Raw genomic sequence first — 27,733 nt, 5'->3', positions numbered from 1 at the left:
ACTGTGGGCTTGGCTGCCACTTTTCCTTGACAGGATTTTTTCCCTTCCTCCATTTCCTCTAGTTTAGAAACCGAGCCATCTAGGACTGTAAGCTTTAGTCCAGGGACTTCTATGAGTAATCTACGTTGGGAAGGACTAGTCCGGGTGCCCAGTTCTCCAGCGTCGAGGAGAGAATTTGGGAATGGTCGCTACCCTGAGGGTCGGAGGGTGCGGCGTAAGGCCAGACAAGGGGGATGCTGTGGAAACCGGTGCTCCACGCTGCTGCCTCTGCTTCCGTCCTGCCAAGCGGGCTCGCGCGTGATGGACTGGGTATCCCTGTGCAATTGCGGGCTTTGTTTGCCATTGTGCAGGGGTGTTCTGTGCTTTACTTGCTGAAATTTTTGACATCCCAAGCCAGGCATTCAAAGAGAGCTGTCAAATCCATTTTGTATGAGACTCAATGGGAAAGAATCCCTGGTATTCCTAAATATGAATTTTTGCAGGCCTTAAGGATACCGTATGAAAATAATCTCCAAAATTGAGTATGTTTTAAAGATTCAATCGTTTGTTTACAAGTTACCATTTGAGTCATTCCTCTAGAGGAAGGTCAACGTTTGAACGGTTGTCAGTGGTTGTTCAACCCACTTCAGTACTCTTGCCTGGAAAATCCCATGGATGGAGGAGCCTGATGGGCTGCCGTCTAAGGGGTCGCACAGAGTCGGACACGACTAAAGCGACTTACAGCAGCAGCAGCAGTGGTTGTTCAGTCGCTCCGTCTTTTTGACTCTGCGACCCCCTGGACAGCTGCACGCCAGGCAATGGACTGATAACCAAATTAGATTTTAACTGTTTAAAGTTGCAGAATAGATGTGTCTCTAAAAATTTAGCCTTGTTAGGTACTAAATATACAACAGTGGAAAAGACATCTAATTAATGGTTAAACACACAGTATACACATTAAACATACAGCACTATGACATATTATTGGGATGGACAGAAAAAAGATCACTTAGCCAAGTTTTGGAAAGTTAGGGAAATCTTCATCTCGGGGAAAGAGGGCCAGAAGAACAGCATATGGTGAAGCCCTGAGCAAAAGAGAGAGAAGGTAATTTCAGGAAACTGCAATAAGCCGAGGTCGTATATATTTTGGAATAGATATCTTTTTGTATATTGATGTATTTTCAAGCAGCAAGTAGAATGGTACTGTGAATTTTCCAGATGGTTTCTGAAAGTGACCTATCTTTGAAAAGAGTTCTGATGAATTGGTTTAATTTGGGAAGCCTTCAACATTCTGAGATTACTGGTTTAAATCAAATTTTTTTAAAAAAGAGAACTTATGAGTATGGTTCAGAATCCAAAAAAGCTGTTTTTTTCTTTTCTTTTTGACGGACTCATCCTCCTTTGTTCAACCCACAAAGTGTAGGGTAGTTTCTTAAGTCCAAGTCTCCTTTTTACTGTGTAATTGAATATGATCTCATTCGTAGCTGTGGTTTCACCACCACTTATGACTCTTAAATGTATAACTCCATCCAGCTTTACCTTTGAGCTTTGTTATATGCATTTCCAAGATAGGTCTTGGATAGCTCACAAGCACTTCAAACTCAGCAGGCCTAAAACCAAATGCATGGTTATCACCTCTGATTGTTCTCCAGTGTTCCATATTTCGCTTTAGGATAATTCCGACCACTTGTGATGAAAATTTGAAATCTAATCTTTATTCTTGGTTTCTTAATGTGCTTCTGCCTCACTGTGCCTCACTGTTTACACTGTTCATTGAGCCCAGGGTAGGCAAGGCACGAGCAGGAAAGCTGGAAGAAAGCTCAAGGAGCCATAGAAACTACAGATATGTTTATTCTCTCCTGACTGGCGTAGCAACCATAACAGCAGACGCACTGGATTCTCTCATGGTTGACCCGGTGGACACAGCTATAATGTAGCTGCAACGGCTTTTCAGATGGAGCTTATATGTGTTTACAGAGCAAAAAGTGGCTGGTGGCCAAGCGGGTACATCTTGACCTGCATGTGCACTGCTGTAAGTGATCTCAGCTGTTACATAACCATGTATTTACGAAACATGGGGCAATAGCGAGAGGCCGTGGAGGCAAGAGAGCTTGACCACCACCATCTTGGTTAATTTGCTCCTACACCTTCATACATGTGTAGCCAGATTATTGTTAAGTCTTATCGATTTTATCTCCCAAACACCCGTCAAATCCATCCTTTTCCCTGCATCTACATAAGCAGTCTTTTCTAAACTGCCATAATCTCTTACCAAAACCATTGCAATAGTGATTATTCAGCCTGGGGTTTCTCCATTGGTTCTCCACACAGCAGCCAGAATAATCTTTTTGAAATGTAAATTTCTCTTAAAACTATGTAGTGATGTCTTACTTTAATCTTAAAGGCAAAGTTTCTTTATAAAGCCTAATGTCATTTGGCCCCTTTCCACCTCACCTAGCATACCACTCTCCAACTTTATGTGCTTCAGTCATACAGATCTTTCAGTCACTGGTTCTCTTATTCCTTTTTATCCATTTGTTCACTCAACAACTATCTGTTGAGTACCTACTATGTAATAGGACATTGATGTTATACTACTGAGCACAATGTACAAAAGTCCTTACTCATAATTTTGCATTCTAGTAAGGAGATATAGACAATAAATATGTGACATATTGGGAGTGAAAACAAATGCAGTGGAGAAAAAGAAGAACCAACTCAGAAGGGGAATGGAGAGTGCCAGGTTTTGGGGGGCAAGTTTCACTTTTAAATAAGGTGGTCAGAGAAGACCTAATCAAGAAGCAGACATTTGAGGGGATCTGAAATAGGAGGAGAAAGTCATGCAGAGGCCTGGAGTAAGAATGTTTCTATGAAGAGAACAGCCAGTACAAAGACCTGCAGGTCTTCGCATTTGACAAATAGCAGTGTGGCAAGAGAGAATAGCATGAGGTCACAGAGGAAGGAGGTCATATAGATGACTGAAAGAAATTTTGACTTGTTTGATTGAGACAGGAAGCTGTTGGAACGTTTTGAGCAGATGGGTTGCATAATCTGACTTTTTAAATTGATTACTTCTTTTAAATTGTGTTGATCGTGGACCACAGAGAAGCAAGGGTAGAAGCAGAGACACTAACAGTAAGCTAATTGTCCAGGTGAAAAATGTCAGTAGTAGTGGGCCAGGGTAGTAACAGTAGAGGCAGTGGGAAGAGGCCAGAGTCTGGATGTATTATGAAGTAGAGCCAACAGGTTTGCTGACAGATTGGCTATGAGGTTTTGAGAGTAAAAGAGTCAAAGATAATTACAGTTTTTTAGCTTGAGCAACTAGAAGGAAGGAATTGCCAATGTAATGGGAAAGTCTCCAGATTTGTGTTTGGGGGTAAATGGGTAGATCAGGAGTTTAGTTTGGCTATTTTATGTTTGAGATGACTCTAAGATTTTACAGTAGAGATACGGAGTAGTCAGTTTGGTAAATGAGTCTGGAGATGAGGGTAAAGATCTGGCTGTAGATACAATTTTGGATTTCACAGTAGTTCCCTGCCTGTCTGCCCCCACCCCCCAGTAGTGTTTTGATAGTAGATAAAGACTGAGAATAGTTGATATCACAGAAAGGCACTCCATGGAGTCTGGGTCAATTTGGAGTTACCTGCAACTGATGACTATGCGAGAGTGGCCAGTGAACAGAGAGAAAAACCTAGAGCATGACATCCTAGAAGCCAAGTGAAAGTGGCTGAGGAGGAAGGAATGCTATGTTAAATGCTGCTTTAAGTCAAGTGGTATAAGGATAACTGATCCCTGCGTACAGCAACATGGAGTTCACTGAGGATCTTGAAAGCCAGAAGGGTGTTTTATTTAAGAGAGAATAGAAGAAGAGCTGGGCTTCCCTGATAGCTCAGTAGGTAAAGAATCCACCTGCAGTGCGGCAGACTGCAGATTGATTCCTGGGTCAGGAAGATCCACAGAAAAAGGGATAGGCTACCCACTCCAGTATTCTTGGGCTTCCCTTGTAGCACAGCTGATAAAGAATCCGCCTGCAATGTGGGAGACCTGGGTTCAATCCCTGGGTTGGGAAGATCCCCTGGAGCAAGGGAAAGGTTACCCACTCCAGTATTCTGGCCTGGAGAATTCCATGAACTCTATCGTCCATGGGGTCACAAAGAATCCGACACAACTGAGCAACTTTCAGGAGAAGAGCTAGACACTGAATATGGATGCAGCATCTCTGGTACCATTTTCTTTGTCCAGCAACAAAGACTCTCTGACTCCTGTGCTTAGGTCTGGAGTGAAATATCACTTTCTCAGAGAAGGTTATGGGCTTCCTTGATAGCTCAGACGCTAAAGAATCTGCCTGCAATGCAGGAGACCTGGGTTTGATCCCTGAGTCAGGAAGATCCTCTGGAGAAAGGGAATGGCTACCCAATCCAGTAATCTTGGGGTTTCTCTGGTGACTGAGACCATAAAGAATCTGCATGCAATGTGGGAGACCTGGGTTTGATCCTTGGGTCAGGAAATTTACCTTATTTGATTAAATGCCCCTATTACATACTCTTATTGTGCCCTATACCTTTACTTGCTGCTGCTACTGCTAAGTCGCTGCAGTTGTGTCCAACTCTGTACGACCCTATGGACAGCAGCCCACCAGGCTCCTCCATCCATAGGATTCTCTAGGCAAGAATACTGGAGTGGGTTGCCATTTCCTTCTCCACCTTTACTTGCTAGTAAGTTACAAATGTAGTTTTACAGTTGTTAGTATGATAATTTGATTGAAATATGTCTGCTTCTAAGTGTTAGCAAGCAGGAGTAGCAGCTGTGCCAGTTTTTGCAAATCACCTCCAGCTCTGAGTACCGTACCTCACAGAATGAACTTACTAAATATTTGAAAGAATGGAAAGATGCTCAACATCACTCATTATCAGAGAAATGCAAATCAAAACCACTATGAGGTACCATTTCACACCAGTCAGAATGGCTGCGATCCAAAAGTCTACAAATAATAAATGCTGGAGAGGGTGTGGAGAAAAGGGAACCCTCTTACACTGTTGGTGGGAATGCAAACTAGTACAGCCACTATGGAGAACAGTGTGGAGATTCCTTAAAAAACTGGAAATAGAACTGCCTTATGATCCAGCAATCCCACTGCTGGGCATACACACTGAGGAAACCAGAAGGGAAAGAGACACGTGTACCCCAATGTTCATCGCAGCACTGTTTATAATAGCCAGGACATGGAAGCAACCTAGTTGTCCATCAGCAGATGAATGGATAAGAAAGCTGTGGTACATATGCACAATGGAGTATTACTCAGCCGTTAAAAAGAATACATTTGAATCAGTTCTAATGAGGTGGATGAAACTGGAGCCTATTATACAGAGTGAAGTAAGCCAGAAGGAAAAACATAAATACAGTATACTAACGCATATATATGGAATTTAGAAAGATGGTAACAATAACCTGGTGTACGAGAGCAAGAGACACTGATGTATAGAACAGTCTTATGGACTCTGTGGGAGAGGGAGAGGGTGGGAAGATTTGGGAGAATGACATTGAAACATGTAAAATATCATGTAAGAAACGAGTTGCCAGTCCAGGTTCAATGCACGATACTGGATGCTTGGGGCTAGTACACTGGGATGACCCAGAGGGATGGGATGGGGAGGGAGGAGGGAGGAGGGTTTAGGATGGGGAACACATGTATACCTGTGATGGATTCATTTTGATATTTGGCAAAACTAATACAATTATGTAAAGTTTAAAAATAAAATAAAATTAAAAAAAAAAAAGAATGGAAGAAAAATGTTAATGTCAGAATTTTCAAAGGTGTTGCATATTTACCTGTTCACAAAAACATGAGATAATTAATGAATGGAAGAAGGTATTTTATAATGCAACATTTTAGAAAAGTAGTCTTAACAGAGCAAACTTTTATTGCTAGTAAATTGTAGTGTTCACCCTCCTGAAATTGAATTTGGTAATAATTTTTACCATGTTCCTACATATCTCATCCTGTTATAAGATAGTCACATGTATTTATAGTATAGAGTAGAGGATGGGGCTTCTCAGGTAGCCCTAAGTGGAAAAGAATCCTCTTGCCAGTGCAGGAGATACAAGGGATGTGGGTTCAATCCCTGGGTTGGAAAGATCCCCTAGAGTAGGAAATGGTAACCCACTCCAGTATTCTGGAAAATTCCATGGACAGAGAAGCCTGGTGGGCTACAGTCCATGAGCTCGCGAAGAGTCCGGCATGACTGAACACAAAGTAGAGGATATGTAGAGGAGTTCCTGCTTTAAATGAACAGTACTCTAGTCAAGGAAAAGGCTGAATGGCTGTACTCCAACAAGAGGCCTTCACTATGAAATTCATTAAAAAACCACGGCTCCTAAGTCTTTTTTTTTTAAACAGGTATACCTGTTTTTATTGTTCCTCACAAGTAATGCTTTTTTATTTATTTATTTTTTTTACAAATTGGACATTTATATACTTGCCCAACATTGTATTGGGCAAGTACATCGGCACAATTTTTTCTACAGCATTTGCTAACTTCATGTCTCTGTCACATTGTGGTAAGTGTTGCAGTATTTAAAATCATTATTATTATTATATTTGTTATTCTGATCTGTGATCAGTGTTTTTTTAAAATAAATTTATTTATTTTAAAATTTTCACTTATGCACTTGTTTTTGAAGACAGTTTGTATGACACAATACAAAACTTTTAAACAAAAAAAAAAATAATAAATTTATTTATTTTAATTGGAGGGTAATTACTTTATAATATTGTGGTGGTTTTTGCCATACATTGACATGAATCAGCTACGGGTGCACATTGGCCCCCCGTCCTGAACCCCCCTCTCACCTCCCTCCCCACCCCATTCCTTTGGGTTGTCCTAGAGCACAGGCTTTGAGTGCCCTGCTTCATGCATCAAACTTGCACTGGCCATCTGTTTTACATATGGTAATATACATGTTTCAGTGCTATTCTCTGAAATCATCCCACACTTGCCTTCTCCCATATAGTCCAAAAGTCTGTTCTTTACATCTGTGTCTCTTTTGCTGCCTTGGACCTAGGATCGTCATTACCGTTTTTGTAAATTCCATACATATGCGTTAATATACTCTATTGGTGTTTCTCTTTCTGCCTTACTTCACTCCATATACTAGGTTCCAGGTTCATCCACCTCATTAGAATTGACTCAAATGTGTTCTTTTTTATAACTGAGTAAAATTCCATTGTGTTTATGTACCACAACTTCCTTATCCATTCATCTGTCAATGGACAAGACATCTAGGTTGCTTCCATGTCGTAGCTATTGTGAACAGTGCTGCAATGAACATTGAGGTACATGTGTCTCTCTCAATTCTGGTTTTCTCGGTGTATATGCTGAGCAATGGGATTGTTGGGTTGTATGGCATTTCTGTTTCCAGTGTTATAAGGAATCTCCACACTGTTCTCCATAGTGGCTGTACCAGTTTGAATTCCCACCAACAGTGTAAGAGGTTCCCTTTTCTCTACACCCTCTCCAGCATTTACTATTTGTAGACTTTTTGATGGTGGCCATTCTGACCAGCATGAGATGATACCTCATAGTGGTTTTGATTTGCATTTCTTTAATAATGAGTGATGTTGAGCATCTTTTCATGTGTTTGTTAGCCATCTGTATGTCTTCTTTGGAGAAATGTCTGTTTAGTTCTTTGGCCCACTTTTTGATTGGGTTGTTCATTTTTCTAGTATTGAGCTGCATGAGCTGCTTGTATATTTTGGAGATTAATTCTTTGTCAGTTGTTTTGTTTGCTATTATTTTCTCCCATTCTGAAAGCTGCCTTTTCACCTTGCTTATCATTTCCTTTCTTGTGCAAAAGCTTTTAAGTTTAATTAGGTTCCATTTGTTTATTTTTGTTTTTATTTCCATTACTCTGGGAGGTGGTTCATAGAGGATCTTGCTGTGATTTATGTCAGAGAGTATAATGCCTATGTTTTCCTCTAAGAGTTTTATAGTTTCTGGTCTTACATTTAGATCTTTAATCCATTTTGTGTTTATTTTGTGTATGTTGTTAGTGTTCTAGTTTCATTCTTTTACATGTGGTTGACCAGTTTTCCTAGCACCACTTGTTAAAGAGATTGTCTTTTCTCCATTGTATATTTTTGCCTCCTTTGTCAAAGATAAGGTGTCCATAGGTGCATGGATTTATCTCTGGGCTTTATACAAGGCTCCTAAGTCTTGTGCACTTACAAACACAGTCTTGGTAAGTGCACCAGAGTTTGTGAGATACATATACACACTTGACTGATGAATTTATTAGGATGCCAAATTATTGATGTACTTTGAGATATTTGTCAAGTAGATAGCATACTGATTCTCTGAGTAAGGGGTTTTCTCTGTAGGAAAATTATGTGAGAAATCACCAGGTTGCTTAGGAGCTTAGAATCGGAACAAAGGAAATTAGATATATGTTGTGGTCACTTGGTAACATTAAGCTATGAGAACCTCTACAGCAGAACTTAAGATTGCCTCCAGTTTTTGCCTCTCTAGGCTGCTTTTTCCATTCTTTGACAACTCTTCTTTTTGATGAAAACATTCTGTCTTTAAATATATTGAAACATTTATATTGTAACCTAGTCTCTAGTCTTGGAGCCATTCTGTCTGTATAAGCCAACTTTGCATATATCTGCTCTGGTCCGTTATGTACGGATTGATAGTTTAGCCTTCAGAGGGTAATCTTATTTCTAAGTTTTCATAGGCCCCATGTTTCATATGGGGATACATTTTGAGCTCAGCAGTGAGGTCTGAGCTAGAGATGTATATTTGGAAATTATTAGAATATTTTGTTTTATTTTGCTTTTAACCTACCATGTCTATGTGCTTCTGTGTTTCAGGCACTCTCTTAAATGCTTTGCACATATATTATTTTACCCTTGCATAGCTTAAAAAAAAATGCTAGAGTTGATCCAAAGCTTACTCATAACCATTGTGTTTCAGTTTCAGTTCAGTGGCTCAGTCATGTCCAACTCTTTGTGACCCCATGAATCGCAGCTCGTCAGGCCTCCCTGTCCATCACCAACTCCCGGAGTTCACTCAGACTCACGTCCATCGAGTCCGTTATGCCATCCAGCCATCTCATCCTCTGTCGTCCCCTTCTCCTCCTGCCCCCAATCCCTCCCAGCGTCAGAATCTTTTCCAGTGAGTCAACTCTTTGCATGAGGTGGCCAAAGTACTGGAGTTTCAGCTTTAACATTATTCCTTCCAAAGAAACCCAGGGCTGATCTCCTTCAGAATGGACTGGCTAGATCTCCTTGCAGTCCAAGGGGCTCTCAAGAGTCTTCTCCAACACCACAGTTCAAAAGCATCAGTTCCGTGTTATACTCTAACCATGGGAACAACTCAATTGGCTATGGTGAAAATGTAGAATAAGAGCCAGGATAGTCTGAAACTGGGCTTCCCAGGTGGCTCAGTTGTAAAGAATCTGCCTGCCAATGCAGGAGACACAGGAGACATGGGCTCAATCCCTGACTCTTCCTTGGAGGAGGAAATGGCAAACCATTCCAGTATTCATAGACAGACTACAATCCATGGGGTTGCAAGGAGTCAGACATGACTGAGCATGACACAAGCATGAGTGAGAGTCTGAAACTCACCAGAGAAGAAAGAGAATAACCCAGAAATGGGCAACCAGGAATTTGCAAATTTCAAGAAGAAATGACTAGTCAACTTGTAGAATGCTACTAACATTTCTAGAGAGCTAAAATTACTGAATGGTTTGACAGTAGGTTTCCCTAGTGGCTCACACGGTAGAGCATGTCTGCAATGCAGGAGACCCGGGTTCAATTCCTGGGTTGGGAAGATCCCCTGGAGAAGGAAATGGCAGCCCACTCCAGTATTCTTGCCTGGAAAATCCCATGGACCGCAGAGCCTGATAGGCTACTGTCCATGGGGTCGCAAAGAGTTGGACACGACTGAGCGACTTCACTTTCACTTTGACAGTAGGCAGTCTCTGTTATCCTGCAGTGTATGCATCTGGCATATATTCCCATATCAGTATTGAATTATTAATATTCAATATTGAGCTCAAGAAATATTGAGCTTCCCTGGTGGCTCAGGGCTAAAGAATCTGCCTGAAATGCAGCAGACACAGGAGATGCGGATTCAGTCCCTGGCTCAGGAAGATTGCCTGGAGAAGGAAATGGCAACCCACTCCGGTATTCTTGCATAGAAAATCCCTTAGGGTCGCAAAGAGTTGGACGTGACTGAGCACGCACGCATGCTGAATTGAGATAAAGATTGACTGACTTAGGATGGCCTATAGTATAAAACCATAGCAGCTCTCTGAATATAGGAGAGTCTCTCCTAAAGGACTGACGTTTCTCTTATTCAGCTCTTCCAAAAATGTAGGTTCCAGATCAGGAAACCACAGCTTGGGTAAAATGATTTAACTAGGTGGGGATAGGTAACCCTGGATCCTTCTGGGCTTCTCTTTCATAGGTTTAGTCTTTAAGGAGGGGTTATGGTAAGCATGGATTCTTATTTACCAGTTGTGGGTAGATCAGGAACTATCATAGAATAGGGCCTAAAAGCCCCAGAGAGAAAAATCCTAACTTTTAAGATTCACTGCCTGATTTCTGTTTTGATGTCTGTGTTTTCTTCTAGTTTATTATCTTCTGGCCTTGGTAAAGTTTTATTTAAATATTGTAACTTTATCTTTGCTGTATCAAGATATATAAGGGAGTCATAATTATAGATCTAACAAGGCACGAGCATTATAAGGGGAGCAACACTCTTCTCCCAACAAAGCCAGTGAGGAGGGACAGTGATAATGAGATCTCCAAGGGGAAAGTCAATATTGAAGACAAGAACTGGAGCTCATGGATTTAACTCATAAATTGCCCTTCTGTGTGTAGAGATTCTTCTTTCATTGTCAACCTTAGATCTCAGTTTTATTTATTAAAGAAAGCAATGCCATTTTCCTTCATCAGTTACATCAGTGACCTTTTTCATTGTTGGGGAATGGAAAATGAAAGCCCAGTATTTGCATTCATTTGTTCAGTTGACGAGGATTCGATCCCTGGATGGGGAAGATCCCCTGGAGAAGGAAATGGCAACCCACTCCGGTATTCTTGCCTGGAAAATCCCATGAACAGAGGAGCCTGGTGGGCTATAGTCCATGGAGTCGAAAAGAGTCAACATGACTTAGTGACTAAACAGCACTTCAGTATTTATTGAAAACCTAGTATGGCCACACTCTATGTTTGGCAATGAGTATACAGCAGCATAGGCTTTCCTGATAGCTCAGCTGGTAAAAAATCCACCTGCAACGCAGGAGATCCCGGTTCGATTCCTGGGTTGGGAAGATCCCCTGGAGAAGGGATAGGCTACTCACTCCAGTATTCTTGGGTTTCCCTGATGGCTCAGTCCAGAGAGTTGAAATAACTTTCCCCATAACACACAGCTAATAAATGGCAGGCCCAGAATTGGAATCCATACCTATCTGCCTCCTGATAAAGAACTTAGTGGTAACTTTTTTCTCGTTGCAGATTTTTTTCTTTTCTTTTTTTTGGTCCTAAGTGTAGAGCTCAAATACCAAATTGAGCTCAGATGTTCATTCAGCCTTCCCTGAAGAAAAGCTTTCTACTTTCTTGAGGTGCCACCTCATCAGTTCCAGTTGTTTAGCCTCTTCTTTACAGTTATGCTTAAAATGAAAGAATCATAACTTAAGCTGAATTCTTTATCCTTTGTACCCTTATTGTGTTTAATATCTCACTGTCAGAAAGCCTCAAGGGTCTTAACTTTTAATAGTAGCCCAGCTCAAGCTTTAACAGGGCTGAATTAACAACTCCTGATATCCATCACAGTGCAGTTTTTGAATTTTATCCATAAAAACAGATCGCAGCTGTGGCCTGAGCTCTTCTTTTTGTGTGTAATTTTTGGCAAGTCTCTTGGTCTTTCTGGGCCTCAGAGACATTGGCTGTAAAATGAGGGGAGATGGACTATATATTTTTTTCTTTTTTTCTTAACAAAGTCCATAATTTGCATTAGGGTTCACACTTGTACATGTTATGGATTTTGACGAATGCATAATGTCATTTATCTGTCATTGCAGTATCATATAGAATAGTTTCACTGCCCTAAAAATTCCCTGTGCTCCAATCTTTTCACACTTCCCTCTCTCTCCTTGAATAATCAGCCTGCAGTGCAGGAGACCTGGGTTCAATCCCTGGCTTGGGTAGATCCCCTGGTAGAAGGGAATGGCAACCCACTACAGTATTCTTGCCTGGAGAATCCCATGGACTGAGGAGCCTGGTGGGCTACAGTCCATAGGGTTGCAAAGAGTCGGGCATGACTGAACGACTAACACTTTCTCCCTCCCTGAACCCCTGGCAACCACTGATCTTTATACTATCTGTATAGCTTTGCTGTTTCAAAATGTCATGTGGTTGGAATCATACAGTATGTAGCTTTTTCAAACTGGCTTCTTTCACTTAGCAAATATACTACATTTAAAGCTCCTCCATGTTTTTTTCATGGCATGATAGCTTGTTTATTTTTATCACTGAATAATATTTCATTGTGTGGTTGTAGTTTATCTATTTGCCTGTTGAAGGACATCTTAGTTGCTTCTAGTTTTTGTCAGTCATGAGTAAAGATGCTGTGAACATTCTGTGCAGGTTTTTGTGGACATAAGTTTTCACTTGGGCAGGTTTTTTTTGTGGATATAAGTTTTTATTTGGATAAATAGGAGCATGATTGCTAGATTATATGGTAATCTTAACGGTTGTTATTTTTGTTCAGTCACTAAGTCATTTTTGACTCTTTGAAACCCCATGGACTGCAGCATGCCAGGTTTCCCTGTCCTTTACTATCTCCTGGAGTTTGTTCAAACTCATGTCCATTGCATAGGTGATGCCATTCAACCATCTCATCCTCTGTTGTTCCTTCTTCTGCCCTCAATCTTTCTCAGCATCAGGGTCTTTTCCAATGAATTGGCTCTTTGCATCAGGTGGCCAAAGTATTGGAACTTCAGCTCTAGCATCAGTCCTTCTGGTGAATATTCAGGGTTTATTTCCTTTAGCATTGACTGGTTTGATCTCCTTGCTGTCCAAGGAACTCTCAAGAGTCTTCTCCAGCACCACAATTCAAAAAGTCAGTTCTTTGGTTCTAAGGCTTTTTTATGGTCCTATTCTCACCAAAGCCTTTGACTGTGTGGATCACAACAAACTGCGGAAAATTCTGAAAGAGATGGGAATACCAGACCACCTAATCTGCCTCTTGAGAAATTTGTATGCAGGTCAGGAAGCAACAGTTAGAACTGGACATGGAACAACAGACTGGTTCCAAATAGGAAAAGGAGTTCGTCAAGGCTGTGTATTGTCACCCTGTTTATTTAACTTATATGCAGAGTACATCATGAGAAACGCTGGACTGGAAGAAGCACAAGCTGGAATCAAGATTGCCGGGAGAAATATCAATAACCTCAGATATGCAGATGACACCACCCTTATGGCACAAAGTGAAGAGGAACTCAAAAGCCTCTTGATGAAAGTGAAAGTGGAGAGTGAAAAAGTTGTCTTAAAGCTCAACATTCAGAAAACGAAGATCATGGCATCCGGTCCCATCACTTCATGGGAAATAGATGGGGAAACAGTGGAAACAGTGTCAGACTTTATTTTTCTGGGCTCCAAAATCACTGCAGATGGTGACTGCAGCCATGAAATTAAAAGACGCTTACTCCTTGGAAGGAAAGTTATGACCAACCTAGATAGCATATTCAAAAGCAGAGACATTACTTTGCCAACAAAGGTCCGTCTAGTCAAGGCTATGGTTTTTCCTGTGGTCATGTATGGATGTGAGTTGGACTGTGAAGAAGGCTGAGCGCCGAAGAATTGATGCTTTTGAACTGTGGTGCTGAAGAAGACTCTTGAGAGTCCCTTGGACTGCAAGGAGATCCAACCAGTCCATTCTGAAGGAGATCAGCCCTGGGATTTCTTTGGAAGGAATGATGCTAAAGCTAAAACTCCAGTACTTTGGCCACCTCATGCGAAGAGTTGACTCATTGGAAAAGACTCTGATGCTGGGAGGGATTGGGGGCAAGAGGAGAAGGGGACGACAGAGGATGAGATGGCTGGATGGCATCACTGACTCGATGGACGTGAGTCTGAGTGAACTCTGGGAGTTGGTGATGGACAGGGAGGCCTGGTGTGCTGCAATTCATGGGGTCGCAAAGAGTCGGACACGACTGAGCGACTGATCTGATCTGATCTGATTCTCACATCCGTACATGACAACTGGAAAAGACCATAGCTTTGACTATATAGATATTTGTTGGCAAAATGATGTCTCTGCTTTTTAATATGCTTTCTAGGTATGTCATATCTTTTCTTCCAAGGAGCAAGTGTTTTTTAATTTCATGGCTGAAGTCACTATCTGGAGTGATTTTGGAGCCCAAGAAAATAAAATTTGTTACTGTTTCCCCTTTTCTCCCATCTTTTTGCCATGAAGCGATGGGACTGGATGCCATGATCTTAGCTTTTGAATATTGAGTTTTAAGCCAGTGGTTTCACTCTCCTCTTTTCACCTTCAACAGGAGGTTCTTTAGTTCCTCTTTGCTTTCTGCCTTAGAGTAGTATCATCTGAGGTTGTTGATATTTCTACCAGCAATCTTGATTCCAGCTTGTGCTTCATCCAGCCTGGCATCTTGCATGATGTACTCTGCACATAAGTTAAACAAGCAGGGTGACAATATACAGCCTTGAAGTACTCCTTTTCCCAGTTTTGAACCAGTCAGTTGCTCTATGTCCAGTTCTAACTGTTGCTTCTGGACCTGCATACAGGTTTATCAAGAGACAGGTAAGGTGGTCTGATACTCCCATCTCTTTAAGAATTTTCCAGATTGTTATGATCCACAGAGTTAAAGGTTTTAGTGTAGTCAGTGGAGCAGGTATAGATGTTTTTCTGGAATTCCCCCCCTTTTTTTCACTCTATGATCCAGTGGTTGTTGGCAATTTAATCTCTGGTTCCTCTGCCTTTTCTTAGATCCAGCTTGTACATCTGGGAGTTCTCGATACTGCTTAAGCCTAGCCTGAAGGATTTTGAGCATTTACTTGTGAGTATGTAAAACGAGCACAATTGTATGGTAGTTTGAATGTTCTTTGGCATTGCCTTTCTTTAGGATTGGAATGAAAACTGACCTTTTCCAGTCTTGTGGCCACTGCTGAGTTTTCCAAATTTGCTGGCATGTTGAGTGCAGCCTTTTTACAGCATCATCTTTTAGGATTTGGTATAGCTTAGCTGGAATTCCATCACGTGAACCAGCTTTGTTTGTAGTAACGGTTCCTGAGGCCCACTTGACATCACACTCCAGGATATCTAGCTCTAGGCCACACCATGATCACTTATGGTTAGCTTTGTAATAATTTCCCAGCTATTTTCCAAAGTGACTCTTCGATTTTGCATTCCCCCAGCAATGAATGAGAGTTCGTCTTCCTTTACATCCTTCTCAGCGTTTGGTGTTTGTCATTGTTTTGGATTTTAGCCATTCTAGTAGGTAAATAACGATATCTCATTTTAATTTGCAATTCCCTAGTGAAATATGATATTGAGCATTTTTTAATATGCTCATTTGCCACCTGTATATCTTCTTGGTGAAGTGTCTGTTCAGGTCTTTTTAAAGATTAGTGTTAAAACTGATTGGTTTGGTTTTTTGTTGTTGAGTTTTAGGAGTTCTTTGTATATTTTGGACACAAGTTCTATATCAGATATGTTTCTCAAATACTTTCTCCCAGTCTGTGGCTCATCTTTTCATTGTCTTGCCAGTGTCTTTTGCAAAGCAGAAGTTTTTAATTTTAATAGAGGCAAACATGTCAGTTTTTCTTTCATGGATTATGCCTTTGGTGTTGTATCTAAAAAGTCATTGCCAAACTCAAAGTCACCTAGGTTTTCTCCTGTGTTACCCTCTAGAAGTTTTATAGCTTTGTGTTTTGTGCTACAGGTTTATGTTTCGAGGTAGAGTGTTTTTGGTGAAAGATTTAAGAGTCAGACACAACTGAGCAACTTTTTTTTTCTTACAAGATCTGTGTCTGATGCACTTATATTTTTATTAATAAAGTTCCTTCTGATCTGAAATTATTCATTTTGATCAATAATATTAAAAGGTGACAGAAATTTAGAAAGAACAAATCATATGCTGAATCTTTACCACTATGTAAGTTTTGTTCTTCCAAAGTGTTCCTTGAGCAAGAGACTTGAAGTCAACCCAAAGATGGGGTCAGGGAGAGCTTTATCTGGAACAATCAGGAGACTGGACTAACAGCTCCATTTCAGTACTCTACTGTTATATATTGTTAAGCTGGCTGAGTGGTATATGTGCAGATTGTTTGGAAAGACTGCCTACAATTAGGAATATTTTGCTTCAATCAAAACCCCCTGTTATTTGTTCATATTGAGATTTCTTTGCAACTTTGCCTAGTTGTCGTTGTTTAGTTGCTAAGTTTTGCAACTCCATGGACTATAGCCTGCCAGGCTCCTCTGTCACTGGGATACTGGAGTGTGTTAAGGGTGAAAAGAACATAATTCAAATCAGTCTTGTTTTAAACATATCTTCTCCAGGGGATTTTCCCAACACAGGAATCATACCTATGTCTCCTGCATTGGCAGGTGGATTCTTTACCATTGAGCCACCAGGGAAGCCCTTGCCTAGTCATATAGGCTTGCAAAAGCCCACCTGTGGTTTCTCTCCAGTATTTTCACCTTTTTATACTGTGAAATATTGAAGCCGTCTGAACCTTAAATATTATCTCTCTATATTTTGACTGACTTCAGTTTATGTTTTTAAAGGAAATTTTCCTAATCATCTATCATTTAGTAACATAAATAGATTTACTTCCAAATACTAGGTGTTTTTTTTTTTTTTAATTTTGGCTTGTAGAAAAATAGTTTATCAACCATTTATTTAGTATGTGTGTACCTTGGTGTGTATGTGTGTGTGTTGTCCAGATGGATCATAAAGGTTTTTAAATTTTGAATCTTTAGATTTTATTTTTAAGGTGTCTGTAACAAAATTGATTTGAATTGTTCCTTTAACAAGACTGATTTGAATTATGTTCTTTTCACCCTTAAAACACCTATTTCCTAAAACATTATCATACATACTATTCTTAGAAAAGCATTTCTTTTTCTTTTTTGTGTTATTTTGTTCCTATTTTTCAAGAATGAATGAACCACTTAAATCAGATTTACTATTTTAGTAAATTTTTCCCTTTTAGTATTTTTCTCTAGTTCATCTGATGTTACCAAATTTACTATGCAGTATGCATGCGTGCTTAGTTGTGTCTGACTCTTTGTGACCCTTTGAACTGTAGCCCACCAGACTTCTCTGTCCATAGGGTTTTCCAGGCAAGAACACTGGAGTGAGTTTCCACTTCTTTCTCCAAAGGATCTTCCTGACCCACAGATTGAGCACGCATGTCCTGCATTGGCAGACAGGTTCTTTACCCACTGAGCCATTGGAAAGCCTACCGAATTTACTGCAATATGTTTTAAGTGTCTAAATCGCCTGTATTTCTGGCATACTTTAATAGATTTTTTAAAATTATGGTTTTTTAAAAATCTATATTCACTTTGCCCTTAATGAAATATTTGTGAATCAACTCACTAGGCAGCTACACACAATTTATGACAAATTTTATAAACAAATTTCAATGCTGGTTTCATTTTTTTTTCTATTCTTGTTTTCCTTATCCACATATTTTATGTGAATATATACATATATAGAGATAAGCTATTAAAAGTTTGTGTCATTTAAAAGCTAAATATTTCAAACAAAAAATAAGAATAGCATAATATTAATAAAACCCTTTCACCTAGCTCCTGGAATGAAAAATTTGTTAACATTTGGTTTCATTTGCTTGTTGCTTGCCTCATCTATTTATTTATTTTCTTTTTTTATTTAAGTATAGTTGATGAACAATATTATATGTTACAGGTGTACTGTATAGTGATTCATATTTTTGATGGTTATACTCCATTAACTATTATAAAATATTGGCTATATTTCCCATGTTGTACAATATATCTTTGTAGTTTATTTTATACATAATAGGTTTACCTCTTAATCCTCTATCTTGATATTCCCCCATTCCCTCTCCCCGCTAGTAACCACTATTTTGTTCTCTGTATCTTGAAGCTGTTTATTTTTTCTTACATTCACTAGTTGTAATTTTTAGATTTCACATGTAAGTAATATCATACAATACTTGTTTTTCTCTTGAGATACATGCATCTTTTTGAATTAGTGCTTTTGTTTTATTTTTTTCAGATATATATGATGTATATATATATTTCAGATATAGGAATATGCAGTACTATTTTTAGTTTTTTGAGACACCTCCATACTGTTTTCCTTAGTGGTTACACCAATTTACATTCCTATAAACAGTGTATGAGGGTTCCTTTTTCTCCATATCCTCATCAACACTTGTTTTTTGTGTTCTTTTAGTTGATAGCCATTCCGACAACTGTGAGGTAATATCTCATTATGGTTTTGATTTGCATTTCCCTGATGATTAGCTATGCTGAACGTCTTCCTTTTTGGAAAAATATCTGTTCATTCTTCTGCCCATTTTTTAATGGAGTTGTTTGTTTGGTGTTGAGTTGTATGAGCTGTTCATATGTGTTGGATATTATTGGTCATATCATTTGCAGATATTTTCTCCCTTTCAGTAGGCTGTCTTTTCATTTTGTCAGTGATTTCCTTTGCTGTGCAAAAGCCAAATACAATTTAAGGTTAAATCCTGATTTCAGAGTAGTAGGATATATGCATTACATATATTAATAAATGTTTATAAATTATTAGATGTGTTTCATTTTATGTATTTCTACATTAATTGAATCACTGCAACAAATATTTACTGAATTACTATCTTATAATAGGTCAGTGGATAATAGAAAAATAAAATGTCTCTGCTCTTAAGGAACTATAAAGGAAGGCTGCTGCTGCTGCTAAGTCGCTTCAGTTGTGTCCGACTCCTAGCAACCCCCTAGACAGCAGCCCATCAGGCTTCCCCGTCCCTGGGATTCTCCAGGCAAGAATACTGGAGTGGGTTGCCATTTCATTCTCCAATGCATGAAAGTGAAAAGTGAAAGTGAAGTCGCTCAGTCATGTCCAACTCCTAGCGACCCCATGGACTGCAGCCTACCAGGCTCCTGCATCCATGGGATTTTCCAGGCAAGAGTACTGGAGTGGGTTGCCATTGCCTTCTCCATAAAGGAAGGCAGGTATGTCCAAATCTTGCTAAAGTTTCTTCAGTTCAGTTCAGTCACTCAGTCATGTCTGACTCTTTGCGACCCCATGAATTGCAGCACGCCAGGCCTCCCTGTCCATCACCAACTCCCAGAGTTCACTCAAACTGACGTCCAAATTACACAAACTATAATTAACAAGTGTGTTAAAGATAATGCTAAATTAATGACAATTGATGGGTTTTTTAAAGTTGAAAATCACCAATTAAACCATCTATTGTTAATTTTTTTATTCTTTCATTGTTAGAGGCAGTTGGGGGCTTGGTGGGTAGGAGGGAAAAATGGAAGGAAATATTTATTTTTGAGTATATGTGTGTGCTTTTTTTTAAAGGCGAGAATAGAATTTACTTAAAAGATATATTTTTCTCCGTTGTTATCTTCATAGTGGTATATTTGAAGAGAAAATAGTTCTGTTAGATAAAATGTTTGTTTTCTTTGGAAAAGAATTTGGAAATTGAATTATACTCAGTCAGACATGTTTGTGTGTGGATTTATACAAAGGCAAAGTGTTAACCTTAAGCTCGCATCTTTCTGCTCTCAACAGTTGTATTAGTTACTGCCCCCTCCATTATCAGTGTGTGTACTCAGGGAGTACAAACTTATTTTAATATTGGCTCAAATAAATAACATTAGGAAAATAAATCTGTTAATATTATTTGTGATCTGAGGACAAATATAGAGAAAATTAGATCCTCTATGATTTATTGAAAGCAGTACAGAAACAGAAAGGGCACCATATTTAGAGTCTGGAGACCTGATTTGAATACTGTTTTTACCATTTATTAGACAAGTCAGTATCTTGCTTTTTTCTTCATGTGTTAAAAAATAACTGTAATAAAAGTAGTGCCACTTTTTAAACTTGTTAGAACAAGATTTGATGTGTAAAGGCTTTGTAAATTATTATAAATACTTTTCAAGTATTGCTTGATAATTTTTAGATTTTTGCCTTTTAGTACAGATATGAAGAATATGCTATAAAAGACTATAAATATTCTGCAGAATTGAGTTTAGCAGTTTCAATTTATCTGTATTTATGAGTCCATGCAGTCGCAGAGAGTTAGATACGACTGAATAACAATATGAGCTTTACTGTGAGTACACGCTCAGTCATCTGACTTTTTGCGACCTCATGGACTGTAGGCGCACCAACCTCCCCTGTCCATGGAATTTTCCATGCAAGAATACTGGAGTGGGTTTGCCATTTCCTACTCTAGGGGATCTTCCTGACCCAGGGATTGAACCCATGTCTCTTGCAGCTCTTGGGATTTCCCAGGGACTTCCCAGGTGATTTCCAAGGGGCTTCCTAGATGGCACAGTGGGAAGGAATCCTCCTGCCTCATTGTAGTTTTGATTTGCATTTCTCTGATAATGAGTGATATTGAACATCTTTTCATGTGTTTAGTAGCCATCTGTAAGTCTTCTCTGGAGAAATGTCCATTTAGGTCTTCTGCCCACTTTTTTGATTGAGTTGTTTTTCTGGTATTGAACTACATGAGCTGCTTGTTTATTCTAGAGATTAATTCTTTGTCAGGTGTTTCCTTTGCTGTTATTTTCTACCATTCTGAGGGTTGTCTTTTCACCTTGCTTATAGTTTTCTTCATTGTGCAAAAGCTTTTAAGTTTAATTAGGTTCCATTTGTTTATTTTTGTTTTTATTTCCATTACTCTGGGAGGTGGGTCCTATAGAGGATCTTGCTGTGATTTATGTCAGAGAGTGTTCTGCCTGTGTCTTTCTCTAAGACTTAGTTTTTATAGTTTCTGGTCTACATTTAGGTCTTTAATCCATTCTGAGTTTATTTTCATGTATGGTGTTAGAAAGTGTTCTAACTTCATTCTTTTACACATAGTTGACCAATTTTCCTAGCACCACTTGAAGCGACTGTCTTTTCTCCATTGTTTATTTTTGCCTCCTTTGTCAAAGATAAGATGCCCATGGGTATGTGGATTTATTTCTTGGCTTTCTATCTTGTTCCATTGGTCTGTATTTCTGTTTTTGTGCTGGTACCATACTGTCTTGATGACTGAAGCTTTGTAGTACAGTCTGAAGTCAGGAAGGTTGATTCCTACAGTTCCCCTCATCTTTCTCGAAGTTGCTTTGGCTATTTGGGGTCTTTTGTGTTTCCATACAAATTGTAAAACTATTTGCTCTAGTTCTGTGAAAAATACTGTTGGTAGTTTGAAAGCAGTTGCATTGAATCTATAGATTGCTTTGGGTAGTATAGTCATTATCACTATGTTGATTCTTCCAATCCAAGAGCATGTTGTATCTCTCCATCTATTTGTGTCACCTTTGATTTCTTTCATTAGTGTCTTCTATAGGAATCCTCTCACACCAGTCAGAATGGTCATCATCAAAAAATCTACAAAGAATAAATGCTGGAAAGAGTGCTGTTGGTGGGAATGCAGAATGATACAAAAACTATGGAGAACAGTATGGAGATTACTTTAAAAAGCTAGGAATAAAACTACTGTATGATCTAGCAGTCCCACTACTGGGCATATAACCTGAAAAAACCAGAATTGAAAAAGACACAGGTTCCCCAGTGTTCACTGTAGCACCATTTACAATAGCTAGGACATGAAAGGAACCTAGATATCCATCAGCAGATGAATCGATAAGAAACTTGTGGTACATATACACAATGGAATATTCAGTTCAGTTCGATTTAGTCGCTCAGTCATGTCCGACTCTTTGCGACCCCATGGACTGCAGCACACCAGGCCTCCCTGTCCATCACCAACTCCCAGAGCTTGCTCAAACTCATGTCCATTGAGTCAGTGATGCCATCCAACCATCTCATCCTCTGTTGTCCCCTTCTCCTCCTGACTTCAATTTTTCCCAGCATCAGGGTCTTTTCCAGTGAGTCAGTTCTTTGCATCAGGTGGCTAAAGTACTGGAGTTTCAGCTTCAGCATCAGTCCTGAGTTAATAGGACTGAGTTCGTTTAGGATGAACTGGTTGGATCTCCTTGCTTTCCAGGGAACTCTCAAGAGTCTTCTCCAACACCACAGTTCAAAAGCATCAGTTGTTCAGCGCTCAGCCTTCTTTATAGTCCAACTCTCACATCCATACATGACTACTGGAAAAGCCATAGCTTTGATTAGATACTATGTCTAGTTGTGTTGGTAAAACTAGTTGGTAAATCTAGTTTTGTTGGTAAAACTGTTGGTTTACCTTTCTTGGTAAAGTAATGTCTCTGCTTTTTAATATGCTATCTAGGTTGGTCATAATTTTTCTTCCAAGGAGCAAGCGTCTTTTAACTTCATGGCTACAGTCATCATCTGCAGTGATTTTGGAGACCAGAAAAATAAAGTCTCTCACTGTTTCCACTGTTTCCCCATCTACTTGCCATGTAGTGATGGGACCGGATGCCATGATCTTCGTTTTCTGAATGTTGAGTTTTAAGCCAACTTTCCTCTTTCACTTTCATCAAGGGGCTCTTTAGTTCTCCTTTGCTTTCTGCCATAAGGGTGTTGTCATCTGCATATCTGAGGTTATTGATATTTCTCCCGGCAGTCTTGATTCCAGCTTGTGCTTAATCCAGTCCAGCATTTCTCATGATGTACTCTGCATATAAAGTAATCAGCCGGGTGACAATATACAGCCTTGATGTACTCCTTTTCCGATTTGGAACCAGTCGGTTGTTCCATGTCCAATTCTAACTGTTGCTTCCTGACCTGCATACAGATTTCTCAAGAGGCAAGGTAAGGTGGTCTGGTATTCCCATCTCTTGAGGAATTTTCCGCAGTTTGTTGTGATCCACACAGTCAAAGACTTTGGCATAGTCAATAAAGCAGAAATAGATATTTTTTCCGGAATTCTCTCACTTTTTCAATGATCCAATGGATGTTGGCAATTTGACTTCTGGTTCTTCTGCCTTTTCTAAATCCAGCTTGAATGTCTGGAAGTTCACGGTTCATGTACTGTTGAAGCCTGGGTTGGAGAATTTTGACCCTTACTTTGCTGCCGTATGAGATGAGTGCAATTGTGCAATAGTTTGAGCATTCTTTGGCATTGCCTTTCTTTGGGATTGGAATGAAAACTGACCTTTTCCAGTCCTGTGACCACTGCTGAGTTCTCCAAATTTGCTAGCCTATTGAATGTAGCACTTTCACAGCATCATCTTTTAGGATTTGAAATAGCTCAACTGGAATTCCATCACCTCCACTAGCTTTGTTCATAGTGATACTTCCAAAGGCCCACTTGACTTCACATTCCAGGATGTCTGGCTCTAGGTGTGTGATCACACCTTCATGATTACCTGGATCATGAAGATCTTTTTTGTATAGTTTTTCTGTGTATTGTTGCCACCTCTTCTTAATGTTGTTTGCTGTGTTAGGTCCATACCATTTCTGTCCTTTATTGTGGCAAAATGGCTGTCTGAGGAGGCCTTATAAATAGCTGTGAAAAGAAGAGAAGCAAAAAGCAAAGGAGAAGAGGAATGATATAAACATCTGAATGCAGAGTTCCAAAGAATAGCAAGAAGAGATGAGAAAGCCTTCCTCAGTGATCAATGCAAAGAAATAGAGGCAAACAACAGAATGGAAAAGACTAGAGATCTCTTCAAGAAAATTAGAGATACCAAGGGAACATTTCATGCAAAGATGGGCTCAATAAAGGACAGAAATGGTATGGGCCTAACAGAAGCAGAAGATATTAAGAAGAGGTGGCAAGAATACACAGAAGAACTGTACAAAAAAGATCTTCATAACCAAGATAATCACGATGGTGTGATCACTCACCTAGAGCCAGACATCCTGGAATGTGAAGTCAAGTGGGCCTTAGAAAGCATCACTATGAACAAAGCTAGTGGAGGTGATAGAATTCCAGTGGAGCTATTTCAAATCCTGAAAGAGGATGCTGTGAAAGTGCTGCAGTCAATATGCCAGCAAATTTGGAAAACTCAGCAGTGGTCACAGGACTGGAAAAGGGCAGTTTTCATTCCAATCCCAAAGAAAGGCAATGCCAAAGAATGCTCAAACTACCGCACAGTTGCACTCATCTCACACACTAGTAAAGTAATGCTTAAAATTCTCCAAGCCAGGCTTCAGCAATTCGTGAACCGTGAACTTCCATATGTTCAAGCTGGTTTTAGAAAAGGCAGAGGAACCAGAGATCAAATTACCAACATCCGCTGGATCATCGAAAAAGCAAGAGAGTTCCAAAAAAACATCTATTTCTGCTTTATTGACTACGCCAAAGCGTTTGTGTGGATCACAATAAACTATAGAAAATTCTGAAAGAGCTGGGAACACCAGACCACCTGACCTGCCTTTTGAGAAACCTATATGCAGGTCAGGAAGCAATAGTTAGAACTGGACATGGAACAACAGACTGGTTCCAAATCGGAAAAGGAGTACATCGAGGTTGTGTATTGTCACCCTGCTTCTTAACTTTTATGCAGAGTACATCATGAGAAACGCTGGACTGGAAGAAACACAAGCTGGAATCAAGATTGCCGGGAGAAATATCAGTAACCTCAGATATGCAGATGACACCACCCTTATGGCAGAAAGTGAAGAGGAACTCAAAAGCCTCTTGATGAAAGTGAAAGTGGAGAGTGAAAAAGTTGTCTTAAAGCTCAACATTCAGAAAACGAAGATCATGGCATCCGGTCCCATCACTTCATGGGAAATAGATGGGGAAACAGTGGAAACAGTGTCAGACTTTATTTTTCTGGGCTCCAAAATCACTGCAGATGGTGACTGAAGCCATGAAATTAAAAGACACTTACTCCATGGTAGGAAAGTTATGACCAACCTAGATAGCATATTCAAAAGCAGAGACAGTACTTTGCCAACAAAGGTCCGTCTAGTCAAGGCTATGGTTTTTCCTGTGGTCATGTATGGATGTGAGAGTTGGACTGTGAAGAAGGCTGAGCGCCGAAGAATTGATGCTTTTGAACTGTGGTGTTGGAGAAGACTCTTGAGAGTCCCTTGGACTGCAAGGAGATCCAACCAGTCCATTCTGAAGGAGATCAGCCCTGGGATTTCTTTGGAAGGAATGATGCTAAAGCTGAAACTCCAGTACTTTGGCCACCTCATGCAAAGAGTTGACTCATTGGAAAAGACTCTGATGCTGGGAGGGGTTGGGGGCAGGAGGAGAAGGGGACGACAGAAGATGAGATGGCTGGATGGCATCACTGACTCGATGGACGTGAGTCTGAGTGAACTCCGGGAGTTGGTGATGGACAGGGAGGCCTGGCATGCTGCGATTCATGGGGTTGCAAAGAGTCAGACACGACTGAGTGACTGAACTGAACTGAATTCTACATATGTATAGTTTCTATTTTTTTTATTAATCTGATTTGTCGTAAAGTTTTAATAAGAAGCTAATAGAAACTTTGCCTAAAATAGAATATTATAAATTGGAGAAATAGTCTCAAGACATGGTGAGAATTGTGAACTGTAAGACTTTGTCTCAGTCTAAGCAACAGTAACCTCTTCATCTAAAATAACCCCAGGCAATTTGACAGTGTGTATCAGAAGCATCAAACTGTCTTTAACTTAATACTATTTTCTAGACTGTATCTTAATGAAAAAAAAAAGGTAGTTTACATAAATATTTATCTACTGCTACTAAAAAAATATACTTTAAATGAATATTTAATGATACAAGAAAATATTTATCATATATTATTAAGTAGAAAGGCAGTTTGCATAAACATTTTATATTACGCAATCTGCATTTAGAATCAAACCCCATACCCTCCAGAGATGCTTGGAGAGCTCAAACAAAACCTTATGCACACCAGAACCCAGAGACCACACAGAGACTGAGCCAGACCTGCCTTTGAGTGTTTGACTGTCTCCTGCGGAGGCATGGGTCAGCAGTGGCTTGCCACGGAGACAGGAACTCTGGCTGCAGCAGACCTGGGACACTCAGCGTGTGGCATAAGTCCTCTTGGAGGAGGTTGCGATTAGTCCCACCATAGAGCCACCAAGCAGCTGCAGAACACCACCAGCCACCCATAAGCTGCAGAACAATTATACCAAATAAATTCTCACACTGTTAAGAAAGTTCTAGGACCCACAACAGATTTCTCAACCTGGGGATCTGGCAAAGGGACTGAGAACCCCTAGGGAGTTTGACTTTGGAGGTCAGTGGGATTTGACTACAGAACTTCCACAGAGCTGGGGAAATGGACTCTTGGAGGGCACAAACAAAACCTTGGGTGTACCATGAGAAAGGAGCAATGTCCTCACAAGAGACTGAGCCAGACTTGCCTGTGAGTGTCCAGGAATCTCCAGCGGAGGCATGAGGCAACACTGGCCTGCTGTGGGGTCAGAGGCACTGAATATAACAGTGTGGGCATAAGTCCTTTTGAAGGAGGTCACCATTACTGTCATTACCCCTACCATAGTTTGGCCTCAGGCCAGATTACAGGGAGGGAACACAGTCTCCCCAACAACAGAAAATTGGATTAAAGATTTACTGAGCATGGTCCTGCCCATCAGAACAAGACCCAGATTCCCCACAGTCAGTCTCTCCCATCAGGAAGCTTCCACAAGCCTCTTATCCTTATCCATCAGAGAGCAGACAGAATGAAAACCACAATCTCAGAGAACTAACCAAAGTGATCATCACGTGGATCACAGCCTTTCTAACTCATTGAAACTATGAGCCATGCTGTGTAGGGCCACCCAAGACTGACAGGTCATGGTGGAGAGTTCTGACAAAACATGGTCCACTGGAGAAGGGAATGGCAAACAACTTCGGTATTCTTGCCTTGAGAACCCCATGAACAGTATGAAAAGGCAAAAAGATATGACACTGAAAGATGAACTCCCCAGGTCAGTAGGTGCCCAATATGCTACTGGAGAAGAGTGGAGAAATAACTCTAGAAAGAATGAAAATACAGAGGCAAAACAAAAACAATGCCCAGTTGTGGATGTGACTGGTGATGGAAGTAAAGTTCGATACTGTAAAGAACAATTGCCTAGAAACCTGGAATGCTGGGTCCTTGAATCAAGGTAAATTGGAAGTGGTCAACAGGAGACGGCAAGTCAACATCGACATTTTAGGAATCAGTGAACTAAAATGAACCAGAATGGGTGAGTTTAATTAAGATGACCATTATATCCACTACTATGAGCAAGAATCCCTTAGAAGAAATGGGTAGCCCTCATAGTCAACCAAAGAACCCAAAATGCAGTACTTGGGTGCAATCTCTGTTCGTTTCCAAGGCAAACCATTCAATATCAAAGTAATCCAAGTCTATGCCACAACCACTAATGCCAAAGAAGCTGAACAGTTCTATGAAGACCTACAAGACCTTCTAGAACTAACACCAAAAAGAGATGTCCTTTTATCATAGGGGACTGGAATGCAAAAGTAGGAAGTCAAGAGATACCTGGAGTGACAGGCAAGTTTGGCCTTGGAGTACAAAATGAAGCAGGGCAAAGGTTCACTGAGTTTTGCCAAGAGAATGCACTGGTCATAGTAAACACCCTCTTCCAACAACACAAAAAACAG

The 27,733-nt window shown here is 40.0% G+C and overlaps 1 protein-coding gene across 4 annotated transcripts in view; it reads left to right on the top strand.

The window, feature by feature from the left end:
- Positions 1–27,733, top strand: part of CEP57L1 (centrosomal protein 57 like 1) — a 91,527-nt gene that overhangs the window by 324 nt on the left and 63,470 nt on the right. The gene's annotated exons all lie outside the window — the stretch shown is intronic.

Source organism: Bos indicus x Bos taurus, chromosome 9 (genome assembly GCF_003369695.1).
Source record: "Bos indicus x Bos taurus breed Angus x Brahman F1 hybrid chromosome 9, Bos_hybrid_MaternalHap_v2.0, whole genome shotgun sequence".
Taxonomy (NCBI): Eukaryota; Metazoa; Chordata; class Mammalia; order Artiodactyla; family Bovidae; genus Bos; species Bos indicus x Bos taurus.
Note: the sequence above shows the minus strand (reverse complement) of the source record. Positions and strands in the feature narration are given on the sequence as shown.